Source organism: Carassius gibelio, chromosome A25, assembly GCF_023724105.1.
Source record: "Carassius gibelio isolate Cgi1373 ecotype wild population from Czech Republic chromosome A25, carGib1.2-hapl.c, whole genome shotgun sequence".
Lineage (NCBI taxonomy): Eukaryota > Metazoa > Chordata > Actinopteri > Cypriniformes > Cyprinidae > Carassius > Carassius gibelio.
In genome coordinates, this window is record NC_068395.1 from 758,708 (window position 1) to 770,473 (window position 11,766).

An 11,766-nucleotide genomic window follows, 5' to 3' on the forward strand; every position below is an offset into this window, starting at 1 on the left:
AGACTGTTTAATAAGACACAAGATATATTTCTAGAAGGATTACAGCAAACAGAAATACTGCCAGCTTACAGTTTGGATGTTTATGTCAAGCTCTTCTAGTCTTGTTCCAGAAAGACCGTCTAGACAAACTCAGCATGAAGCAGGATACTCAGCAATAAGTACATAAATAATAAAACAATGATTAAATAGTTATTTTACTATTGGTTAACTTTAACTAATAGTCTCTGGGGCTGTAGGTGACTTCGTCAAAAAAAGAAAGGTCAAAGGTTAAAACTCATTACATTCTCAAGATTATGAACGAACATATTTTTCTTTTGAATAACACGTACAGATAAGACCAGGAATATGAAATAAGAAAGCAAATATGGTACATTTTGATTTAATACTAATTTAATAATATAATTTAATAATCACTATTAAATGCACAATGTTGTGCTGATTAATCTTTTTTTGTGGAAATCATAAAATACATTTTTTAAGGATTCTTTAATGAATAGAAATAATAAAAAAACAGCATTTATTTGAAATATAAATTATAAATGTCTCTATTGTCACTTGTGGCCAATTTAATGCATGCTTGATTAATAAAAGTGTTAAATTCTTTAAAAATAAATAAATAAATAAAAAAACACCCCAATTTTAGATATTTTTAAATATCATTTTTTTTTCAATGGCATATAAAATAGAATAAATAAAATTAAACTTAATAAAATATTAAAATAAATATGATAATAAGCAGCAAATCAGTATTTTTCATCATTTCTGGAGATCATGTGACACTGGAATGATGCTGAAAATGCAGCTTTACATAATAGAAATAAATTACATTTTAAAATATATCCACATAGAAAACAGTTATTTTAAATTGTAAAGCTTTTACACAATTTAACAGTTTTTACCCTGTTACTAATCTAATAAATGCAGCCTTAGTAAACAGAGCAGACTATTTTCAACAACAAATTTTAATTATTCAAAATTTTTGATCAATAGTGTAAAAGACGCATGAAAAATACAGTAAAAAACATCTCTAAACATCATTTCATATTCTGTGATAACGCAATGTGATTCATACTACTTTTTTTTTATTATTATTATTATTATTATTATTATTATTATTATTATTTTAAGAGTTTACATACAGTTTCTGGAACTCTTTAACAAGTTTGTGCAAACAATGCAAAAGCTGTAGTCTTTTCATTTGTACAATACCAATCAAAGGTTTGGGATCAGTAAGAATTTTTTTTTTTTTTTTTACGAAATGTATACTTTTAATCAGCAAAGATGCATTAAATTGAGTCACGGGAAATATATTTATAATGTTACACAAGGTTTCTATTTCAAATAAATGCTGTTCTTCTGAACTTTCTGTTCATCAGAGAAAAAATTTGTCCTGAAATACATGCTGTAAAAACTGGTCATAGATTAAAAATATATATATTAGGGATCGTTGATAATAATTAAGAGGTTTAGGTTTAATATATCATATTTGTATTTAATAATAATACTCCTAACATACACACATATAAATAATATTATGGCTATTCTGAATAATATAATTAATTATTATATTGTTAATTTAATATAATAACTATATATCACACACACACACACATATATATATATATATATATATATATATATATATATATATATATATATATATATATATATTTATTATGAATAATAATAATAGTATTTTATTAATATAATATAATAACTATATATATATATATATATATATATATATATATATATTATTCTTATAGTTATTTTAAATTACTATTAAACAATTATTAATCCTAATATCATTATTTTATTATATAATTATATTTAATATACAGGTTTTGTTTATTTTTTATTTCTATTTAGTTTTCTTCATGATAAAATACTGAATATGTATCACAGTTTTCTCAAAAAATATTCCTGTTTTCTAACATCGCTCATTAAATATATATATATATATATATAGCGAACAATCACATTAAAATTAATTTTGAATACTGATGCTAAAACTTATTTCAGATGCTAAAAATTCATTACACTTTAACAGATATTAAAACTGAAAACAGTTACGTTAAATAATATTTCACAATATTACTGCTTTTACTGTATTTTTGATCAAGCAAATAAAGCCTTGATGAGCAGAAGAGACTTTTCAACAACAACAACCACAAACTTTTAACAGGTAGTGTGAATATGCATGGAAATATAATACAATTTGCATAACACACAGTGAACAAACCCCTTCGGCGTACAGCAAGTCTGCTTACTTTCCCCAGGTACCTCGTTTCTCATTTTATTGCAATATTCACCATGCCATAAAAGATTTTAACAGCCTTGTTTATCACTGCGCCCTCATAACCCATAATGCACTGCATGCTTTTTATTCACATAACTGCACGTTACTCACAAAGCATTTGCTTTGTCTTCGACTCGATTGGAAGCTTTTTAAGGCTCCAGTAAAAGAGAACGTAATGCCAGAGCAGTGGTTTCGCAGACATGCTCCGGGAATGACCTGAAGGGGTCCAATTCAATGCATCTTCAGATTTAATGCTTTATAGAAGATCAGCAATGTTAGGAACGATCTTGTGTTGCATTATGAATAGCAGTCTGACACATAACACAAACACACATCGGTGTAGTTCAGGCCTAGTCCAGTCTGGTTTTGTTGGTAAAGCCGGGGCATCCCGAGTCAACAGGGTCATCGGCTGGTTTAAATAGCAGCGATTAATCTTTGTTTAGCTTGAACGGCCTGTGAACGGAAGTTTTCTGGTTGAGTCAGTGCTGGGAAACACCTCTGAACGTGTGAAAAGCATCTGCGGATGAGGGCTTTCCGGCTACAGATATAACTGATGACACATGTGAGCATGACGAGGAGGAGAGACACGATCGTAGCCACAAATAAAGATGTGTTTATAAAGCTCCATGACTCCGAGATATCTTCATGCTGCGTTTTCTCTCCTGCTTGATAAACTTGCTTGGTAACATAAAAACATAAACAATTATATCACTAAACAGAAGAAAAATCAAGCAGGCTGTAATGTAAATATTAAATATAATATGTACGATTGTTTATTATTGTAAACATTCTATTTTAAAATATCTTTTACTGTCCTGAACGCACATACAGCAGATGTTACAAAAATTAAAAATGATAAATATATTATTATGAACAAACAGAAACGGTAAAGTATCATTGAAAACTGCGCTCCTGACGGCTTTGGGTTCGGTTAAGAGGGTCGGGGACCTGCAGGCATTTTCAGTTGACGAAGCGTGCCTGAAATTCGGGCCGGCCAACTCTCACGTTATCTTGAGACCCCGGCCTGGGTACGTGCCCTAAGTTCCCACCGCTCCTTTTAGGGATCAGAAAAGGACAGAGGACAGAACTCAGTGCTTTAGGACCTCAGACCAGCTCTTGGTCTTTTACAGAGGCCAGCAGAAGGGAAAGGCTGTTTCCAAACAGAGGTTATCCCACTGGATAGTGGATGCTATTGTCCTGGCTTATCAGGCTCAAGACATGCCATGCTCCCTAGGGGTGAGTGCTCACTCAACTAGGAGTGTAGCATCCTCCTGGGCGCTGGCGCATGGTGCCTCGCTAACTAAAATCTGTAAAGCTGCCGGCTGGGCGACACCTAAAACATTTGCAAGATTTTTTAATCTCTGTGTAGAGCCCGTGTCCTCCCGGGTACTTGCCCCTTCTGGCCAGTAAGGACCTGCTCAGTGTCAATGCGCTTGCAGCACCACTCCACGGACTGGATGCATGCGGTATTACTATATTCATCGCTATATACATCGCTGTTACGCTGAACGGCTGGGTCACTGGTTCAGCTCCTCAGCGAAGACTTGAGTGCGAGTTGCTCGCGCTGCTCATTATATACCTCCACTGTGGGGCGGAGCTTGCGATGCAAATTCCGCAGACCAAGGTACTCTGTGTACCATTGGCTCGTTTTGTAACCACTCGAAGGTGATTGGGCTCTCGGGTCTCTTTCTGACGTAACGTTTCTCCGTTTCCTCCTTTAGGAAACGAGGGTTACATACGTAACCGAGACGTTACATATAATAATAACAATATAATTGAACTAAAAAAATGATTTTACTAATGTAAATAAGCAAATTAAACATTTAATATAATGCTACAGTAAATCGTATCAATAAATACTAAATGTTATTAATCGTTATATATTGTATGTAATATTGTTACAATCCTGCACAAAAATACAGCCGACTTTATTCTCTGGAAAACTAAGAGCCCCTATTTCCAACTTTACAGCCAAAAACCTGCCCCAAACTAACCCCCCCCCCACCCCCCCCCCTCTCTCTCTCTCTTTCTCACCACCCCCCCCCCCCCACGGGCTGCATGTATAATGTCTTCTTGCACACATGTGAGCGCTGGGGGGGAACAGAGCTCTCTCTATAGACCACCAGGCATATGCTGACAAGGCCTGGATGTGCCAGTCTGTCTGTGGGTCCTTCAAGCCCAGCTAATACACACAGAGTGCAGGGTGAGAGCTAGTGTTACACCCTCCTTCTCTATTCATTCACTCGCTCATTCAGTCATGGTCCTTTATCACCAAGAGTTAACCTCTCTTTCCCTTCCAGCAAACAATGGAGGTCAGCGGTGGATAAAGAAGGCAGTCTAGAGGCCTGACGTCTGGGAAGCTCACAGACACAGGCGTGTTTAACCCTTTCTGGGAATGAATGGGCTCAGAGCCTGATGGTGGAGTGTGAATGGTGTCAGGTCCAACGTGTGTGACGTCAACACCGCGTGAAGAATGAGGGTGACAGGTGAGTAAATGCACCTGTCTGTACCTATGTCTAATAATGAATTCATCAAAGCTGAGCCCATGTGAACTAAACCACAGGAGAAACATTTGGACATGAGATTAGTTAACATGCAACTAATCTAATGCGCAACTAACTGCATTAAAAAAAAAAAAATTATATATATATATAATTTAAATATTATAATTACTATTATGCAATACTATTTTGAAAGCACTAAAATAAGTTATAAAATAGATAAATGTATTTAGTTTTAATGTATTTAATAATAATAACAATAATACATTTATATATAAATATAAAATTTTATATATATATATGTGTGTATGTATGTATATATATATATATATATATATATATATATATATTAATATATTTTTTTCTGTATGAAATAAGTTAACAGCAAGACTTCAAGTCAGTCAATCTTTTTTTAATTATTATAAAACTATATTAATATTAACAATACATTATATAAATATATTAATGAGAGTATGTAATATGTGTAATATAATACTATGAGACAGTGTAATCTAAATATGTAACGAATACAAAAATTTTAATATAATATATTACATAATAATTACATTAAACTATTTTTATTAGAGTATATATATAATATATTATACATTAACTTTATTAATATAATATAATATAATATAATTAACATTTTTATTTCAGATTTAGTTTTGTGTTTTAGCTATTTAAACTAAACAAAACTGAAATGTTGGCAACCAGTTTAAATAAAATTGGTACTAGAAAAGAATAGAATAGAATAGAATGCAATGCAATATCATATCATATCGTGTCGTGTCCTGTCATATCAGATCATATCATATCATATATCATATCTTGAATGAAAGTTCGGATCTATTTGTAGCTTGACCGGTTGCATAACAAAAGCATGTTCCTGTAGTTCTGCATTAGATGTCCTCGGCCCGTTTACCACATGACCATCTTACATTAACCTTTAGCAGATAAACACCCCAGTGTCCCCGAGCAGCCACCAGCATCAGAAACCAGGCTCGCTGGCTCTTCTGTGCTGGTCCGGCCGGATCGGGGAGAGAGGAGAGGCGAGGAGTCATCTGTTTACCTCCGCACCATTCAGCGCACAGGACTGTGACAAACAGAGAGCGTTAAACACGGGCCTCGGCTCGGCTAACATCGCTCCTCGGGCCCTTCGGTGACACCGGGCGACTCGTGGGAAGAACGCTAACGCAAATCACAGCCAAACCTAAAAATAACAGTCTGAGGGCTTTGATTGAATTCACAACAGTCGGAGCCTGAGAGATATTATTTTAAATCCACTGCAATTCATCAATCTGAGCGTAAACAAATTAAGTCTATCTCGGCCCTTCGCTGTTCCGCCAGCGAAAATGAGTCTTTGTGTGAAACAATGTGCGCATAAACAGAGGCCAGTGACTTCAATTTCAGCGTTTAACCACCTATTTACATCGACGATTGTGATTTGTACATCTTGCAGTTTGCTGGGCCTGTGTTAGTAGTGTTTGTCAGTGCAAAGCCGGCGTGTTATTAGAGCATTTTGCACGTTTCCATGCATTTCTTCATGTTTGTGATAATAACAGCATGCAGCACTTGAGTTTGTAAAGATGGAAACACACGAATGCATAAAAACAAGCTGCTTTAAGGATATTCACTGAGCACACGCTGATTGAAACATTTAAAACGTTCTTGAAATTTCTTTATTAGGGATATTTCAGTATTTTTCAAGCTTTTTATGATTTGTTTATGATTTACCTATAAACTCTGAAATTGTGTCCTTTTTTTATTATTATTTTTTTTAAAGCAAGTATTAAAATGTGACTGAAATAATCAAGGAATTAATGTAGAAAAAATGTGTATTTGTTTTAATTGTGTTATTATTCTTAAATAAGTTGATAAAAAAACTAAAAGGAATACAAAAAAGAAAAATAATGATAATAATAAGTTTTGTATTTTAAAAGTTACAATTATTATTATTATTATTATTATAATTATTGGTACAGGAAGGTATATTTATTTAAAATATAATATAATATCATATTATGATATAATATAAAATAATGTAATATAAATAATAATTATAATCATAGTTAATAATTATAATAACATATAAAATAGATTATATCTTATAAAATATGCAGAAATGTAATACAGCAATACTTCAGACTTAGACTGCATGTTTTAAGTATATAAAAAAGGGATTTATTTTTATATTTTCATTTTTTTTCAGTGATTTTTTTTTTTTTTTGTTTGTTTTTAGTTTTTTCAAGTATTTATTAGTCTTTTTTAATATTCATTTTTATTTCAGTTATAGTTTAAGCAGCTGAAATAGAATAGAATAGAACGCAATAAAATAAAATCCCTTTTTGTTTATGTTTTTCAATTATTTATTTGTCTTTTTTTAATATTCATTTTTATTTCAGGTTTAGGTTTTACCAAGTTAAACCAAAAATGGGAAATATTGGCAAGCAGCTGAAATAAAATAGATATAATATAATATAATATAATAACTCTGATATCGTCTTGACCTTGTGCAACATGTAGAGCAAACCCTTTCAGTTCAAGCTCTTTCTGAGAGCCTCGTCCTGTGTTTGTCTTCTCTAGAGAGGGTTAAAGTCATAAATAATGGAGTCAGCATCTGTGTAACTCACACCCGGAGAAAACCCCACCACAGCACCACTCCACCGAAGGCTGGACTTCATGTTTTAATTCAGAAACCGCTGGAAGGCGTCCAAAAGCAGGTCCACAGACCTCGCAGTGTGTCAGCGATTCAGCGCTGAAACCCCTGTAAATCTGTCCCGGGGCCGGCGTGAAAGACGGGCGTCCGCCAGCACCTTCAACATCTCCAGCAAGCACCTGCATCAACTACAGCCTTTAAATCTCCCGTCTGAACCCATCACACACCCCAAACACTGCCAGGATCTCACGGCCTGGAAGAGAGCCGCAGAATCTGGACAGCGGCCAAACGTAATATTTCTCAAAGCGTTCCCGCTCTCTTTAATGCAGCGTTGTGTGATTAGGGAGGTTTTGCAGCACTTAACGTTGATATCTTATTCTGCATATCTTTCCAGGCTGAGAGAGAGCGTGAATTTGTGTTTGTATTGCATGAATGAAGGCCTGATATTAATATTTCACCTTAAAAAGACTCGCAGCTAAAATAACTTCAACGAGGCTCTTGAAACACGGTTGATTAAAGCGTGTGAGATGAAAGATGATAACTGGAGATGAACAGAAAGGGTTTGTCTGCTATTTTAGGTGAAGTGGTCAAAAACATGCCACATTTCAACTCGAAATCAACTTAAATAAAAAATTATATTTCTTTAAGCCCATGAAATGAAGAAGGTTGAGATGTTTCCAATTATGAGATAAATTTAATGATAATTAATATATATATATATATATATATATATATATATTTCTACTTATGCCACAAGTCTGATTTATTCTGAATAAATAATAAAAATTATACAAATTAATAAATTTAGAAATACTATCTAATTCTGCTTATCTGATTCTTATATGTCACAAGTCTGATTTATAATAAGGTATAAAATAAAATAAAATAAATAAACCTACGTATCTATTTTCCATTTATCCCACAAGTAAAATAAAATAAAATAAAATAAATACACCGTATCTGTTTTTCATTTATCCCACAAGTTAAATTAAATTAAATTAAATTAAATTAAATTAAATCAATACACCTACTTAATCTGTTTTCCATTTATCCAACAAGTAAAATAAAATATAAAATAATATAAAATAAATACACCTACTTATCTGTTTTCCATTTATCAAACAATAAAATAAAATAAAATAAATACAACTACATGTACTTATCTGTTTTCCACGTAAAATAAAATAAAATATTTTTTTTCTGATTATCTGCTTCCCACTCACAGTATGTCACAAATGTCACTTATAAAGGTGAACGAGTGGCAGTGAAGTAGAAAGAAGAGGCAGAGGATGACGAGCAGAACAAACAGATGTCTGAGATCTTGTGATTATTCTCTTGTTGCTCTGATGCTGTGCAGACATCGCACTTGTTCCTGTGTGAAAACTTTTTACACACACACACGTTCATTTCGGACGTACACACCAGCTAAGAATAATATCTAGGTTACGATACAGCACCACACACACACTTCTCCAAACAATAGTTGAGGAAACATCCTTCTTTTTTTCTAAAAATCACTAAGGGAACCTACACGTGACACGAATGACAACCAGCTTCACCAGCAGACAGCCTCAGTTTCAACACACAAGTGACACATCATGATTTCACTCTGAGAAACATGCGCTTGATCCAAACTGACATTAACCCTCGATGCACATTGCCTAAAGAGTGCAAAACTTAAAGGAGTGCATGCATGGAAAGTTTGCATGTCGAGCTACACAACGCCGTGTCTGAAATGTAGTCGTGTGGGCGTTTAAAAACAGCTCTCTTCACATTTAACCCAGTTAAATAAGTGTCTTGTTAACACATCTGACCACAGAGATGGAAAAATGGTGTCAGCTATGCTTTAAAAAACTTAAAAAAACTCTCTGTTAGTGGAGCTATAAACAGACAAACGTGCTGCAGTCATCTGGGTCACTTTCAGTGGACGCTTTGTGTCCATCCTGAACCTTATTTCATGCTGGTTCTTCATAGAAAACTCAATTACAACATTTAGAATATTATTTAATAATGTTCTAGACACATCGTTAGATTTAATTGTCATCATTAGATCTTGCAAAAGAATGAACAACTATAAATGTGCACTTAAATATTAATAAAATGACACAAATATTGATAATTAATATTTAATAACATATTTTATTTTATTTGAATATTTTCAATCGATATTGGACAGAGCAAGAAAAAGTAAAAAAAAAAATACATTGGAGTTAATGAAAATAAAAAGTTTGCTAAAGAATGAACAACTATAAAAGTGCACTAAAATATTATAAAAAACTCAATAAAATGACAGAAATATTCATAATTAATATTTTATATTAATATTTTTTATTTAAACATTTTCAATCAAAATAGAACAAAGCAAGAAAAAAATAATAAATGAAAATACATAAGCATTCATTAAAAATAAAAAGCTTGCAAAATAATAAATGTGCACTAAAATAAAAATAAAATTAATAAAATGACAACAAATGTCATATTTAATATTAAAATAATAACATACAAATTTAATGAATATAATATAAAAACTAAATTGACATTTTAATTTAAATAATTTTGAATAACTTAATCTGAACTGTAACTGAAAATCTAAATACTAGTCATAATAAAAATATTGTTTCCGTTGATGTCAGAATAACTTTCGTTCTCAAACACTGGAACAAGACTGGGAATAATTCTGGATGAGTGAGCTTGTTATTGGTAGAAGTGATTCGGCTGGATTGAGGAAGGAAGGATGGACGCTTTCCAAAGTCAAAGTCCATTTGACTGGCCACGTGACAACACAGAAATCCTCTGTAAACACTTGTTACACTGCTAGTACTGTAGTATGATTCAATCACAGTTATCGGTGCGACAGACTGAAGTAGTCTAAGTCTTTGGTCTTTAAATTGTGATGATTTTGGCTCACATTCAACAAAAACTCAACAAAATAGAATATGGTGACATGCCAATCAGCTAATCAACTCAAAACACCTGCAAAGGTTTCCTGAGCCTTTAAAACAGTCTCTCAGTTTGGTTCACTGGGCTACACAATCATGGTGAAGACTCCTGATCTGACAGTTGTCCAGAAGACAATCATTGACACCCTTCACAAGGAGGGGAAGCCACAAACATTCATTGCCAAAGAAGCTACTGTTCACGGAGTGCTGTATCCAAGCATGTTAACAGAAAGTTGACTGGAAGGAAAAATTTAATTAATTCAAATTAATTCAAATTAAATAAAATGACAAAAATATGGAAAATTAATATTTATTATTTAATAATAATATTTATACAAATAATATAATATTAATTGGTAAAATAAATTTGAATTTTTTTATAACATTTTTACATGTAAAAAATAATAATATAAAAACAGATAACAAAAGGATTCAAATTTACAATTCAAATAAAAAAATGAAAATATCAAAATAAAAGCTAATTAAAAATATTAATAACCATAAACGCCATAAAAGGATTTAAATAATAGAAATATAAAACTGTTAAAAGACATCAAAACATTTTGGTCGTTTCAGGAAGCAGTAAGCCGATTTCTGCTGATCTTCTGACACGCGGCTCGATTGCCAGCGCTGGACTCAACGCCAGAAAGACTAAACCTCAGAAGAATGGCGTATGGATTCAGGAGAAATTACTCACTGCACAGGCCCCTCAGTGTCCAAACACTAAATACAGCAGGATCAGGAGTTTCTGTGCTGTTGGGGGTGGAGGGTTTGAGAAGCAGCTTTAGGTCGGTGTGAAAAAATAAGCTGCATGCCCAGACAGAATTAGTTCCATGCAGACTAAAGACTGTGAAACCAAACAATTAAGGCCCCCACCATGAGACAATCAGGGTTGCTAAGCATCTGGGGGGATACTGGTGTAGTTGTGCTTGCTAAGACATCGCTAGTACTACTACTGCTGCTCAGCGACTGGGATCTATACAAGTTACTCTAGCACATAATCCCAGAATGATTCCTCAAATCAGGTGTGTTGTTGAGGAGAAGAGTGTGCTATTACTTTACTGAGTGATCAGACTAACTATTCTATCCTGGTGGATGATAAAACAGGTGAAACAATCCCATAGACACACACTGAAAAACACACCCAATCCACAATCTACAGTCTAGAAGATCACAAAAAACGCAAGGGTTAAAAATTCTTTTAAGACCAGATAGTAAGGAACCAGCTGGGAAGCACCCAGTACACCCTAGCAACCACCTAAAGCCCCTAGTAACCACCTAAAGCCCCTAGTAACCATCTAGTAACATATACAACCACCCAGAAGGCCATAGAAACCACAATGTAACACCTACAATCATCAAACACAT

General features: G+C 33.3%; 1 long non-coding RNA gene across 1 annotated transcript; it reads left to right on the plus strand.

Annotated features, from left to right (window-relative positions):
- The first annotated feature begins 4,339 nt into the window (after positions 1 to 4,339).
- LOC127946673 (uncharacterized) lies at positions 4,340 to 8,197 on the plus strand. Its single transcript, XR_008151134.1, has 3 exons — positions 4,340 to 4,502; positions 4,600 to 4,785; positions 7,387 to 8,197. It is a non-coding gene; the product is annotated as an uncharacterized LOC127946673 (long non-coding RNA).
- Positions 8,198 to 11,766: the final 3,569 nt, after the last annotated feature.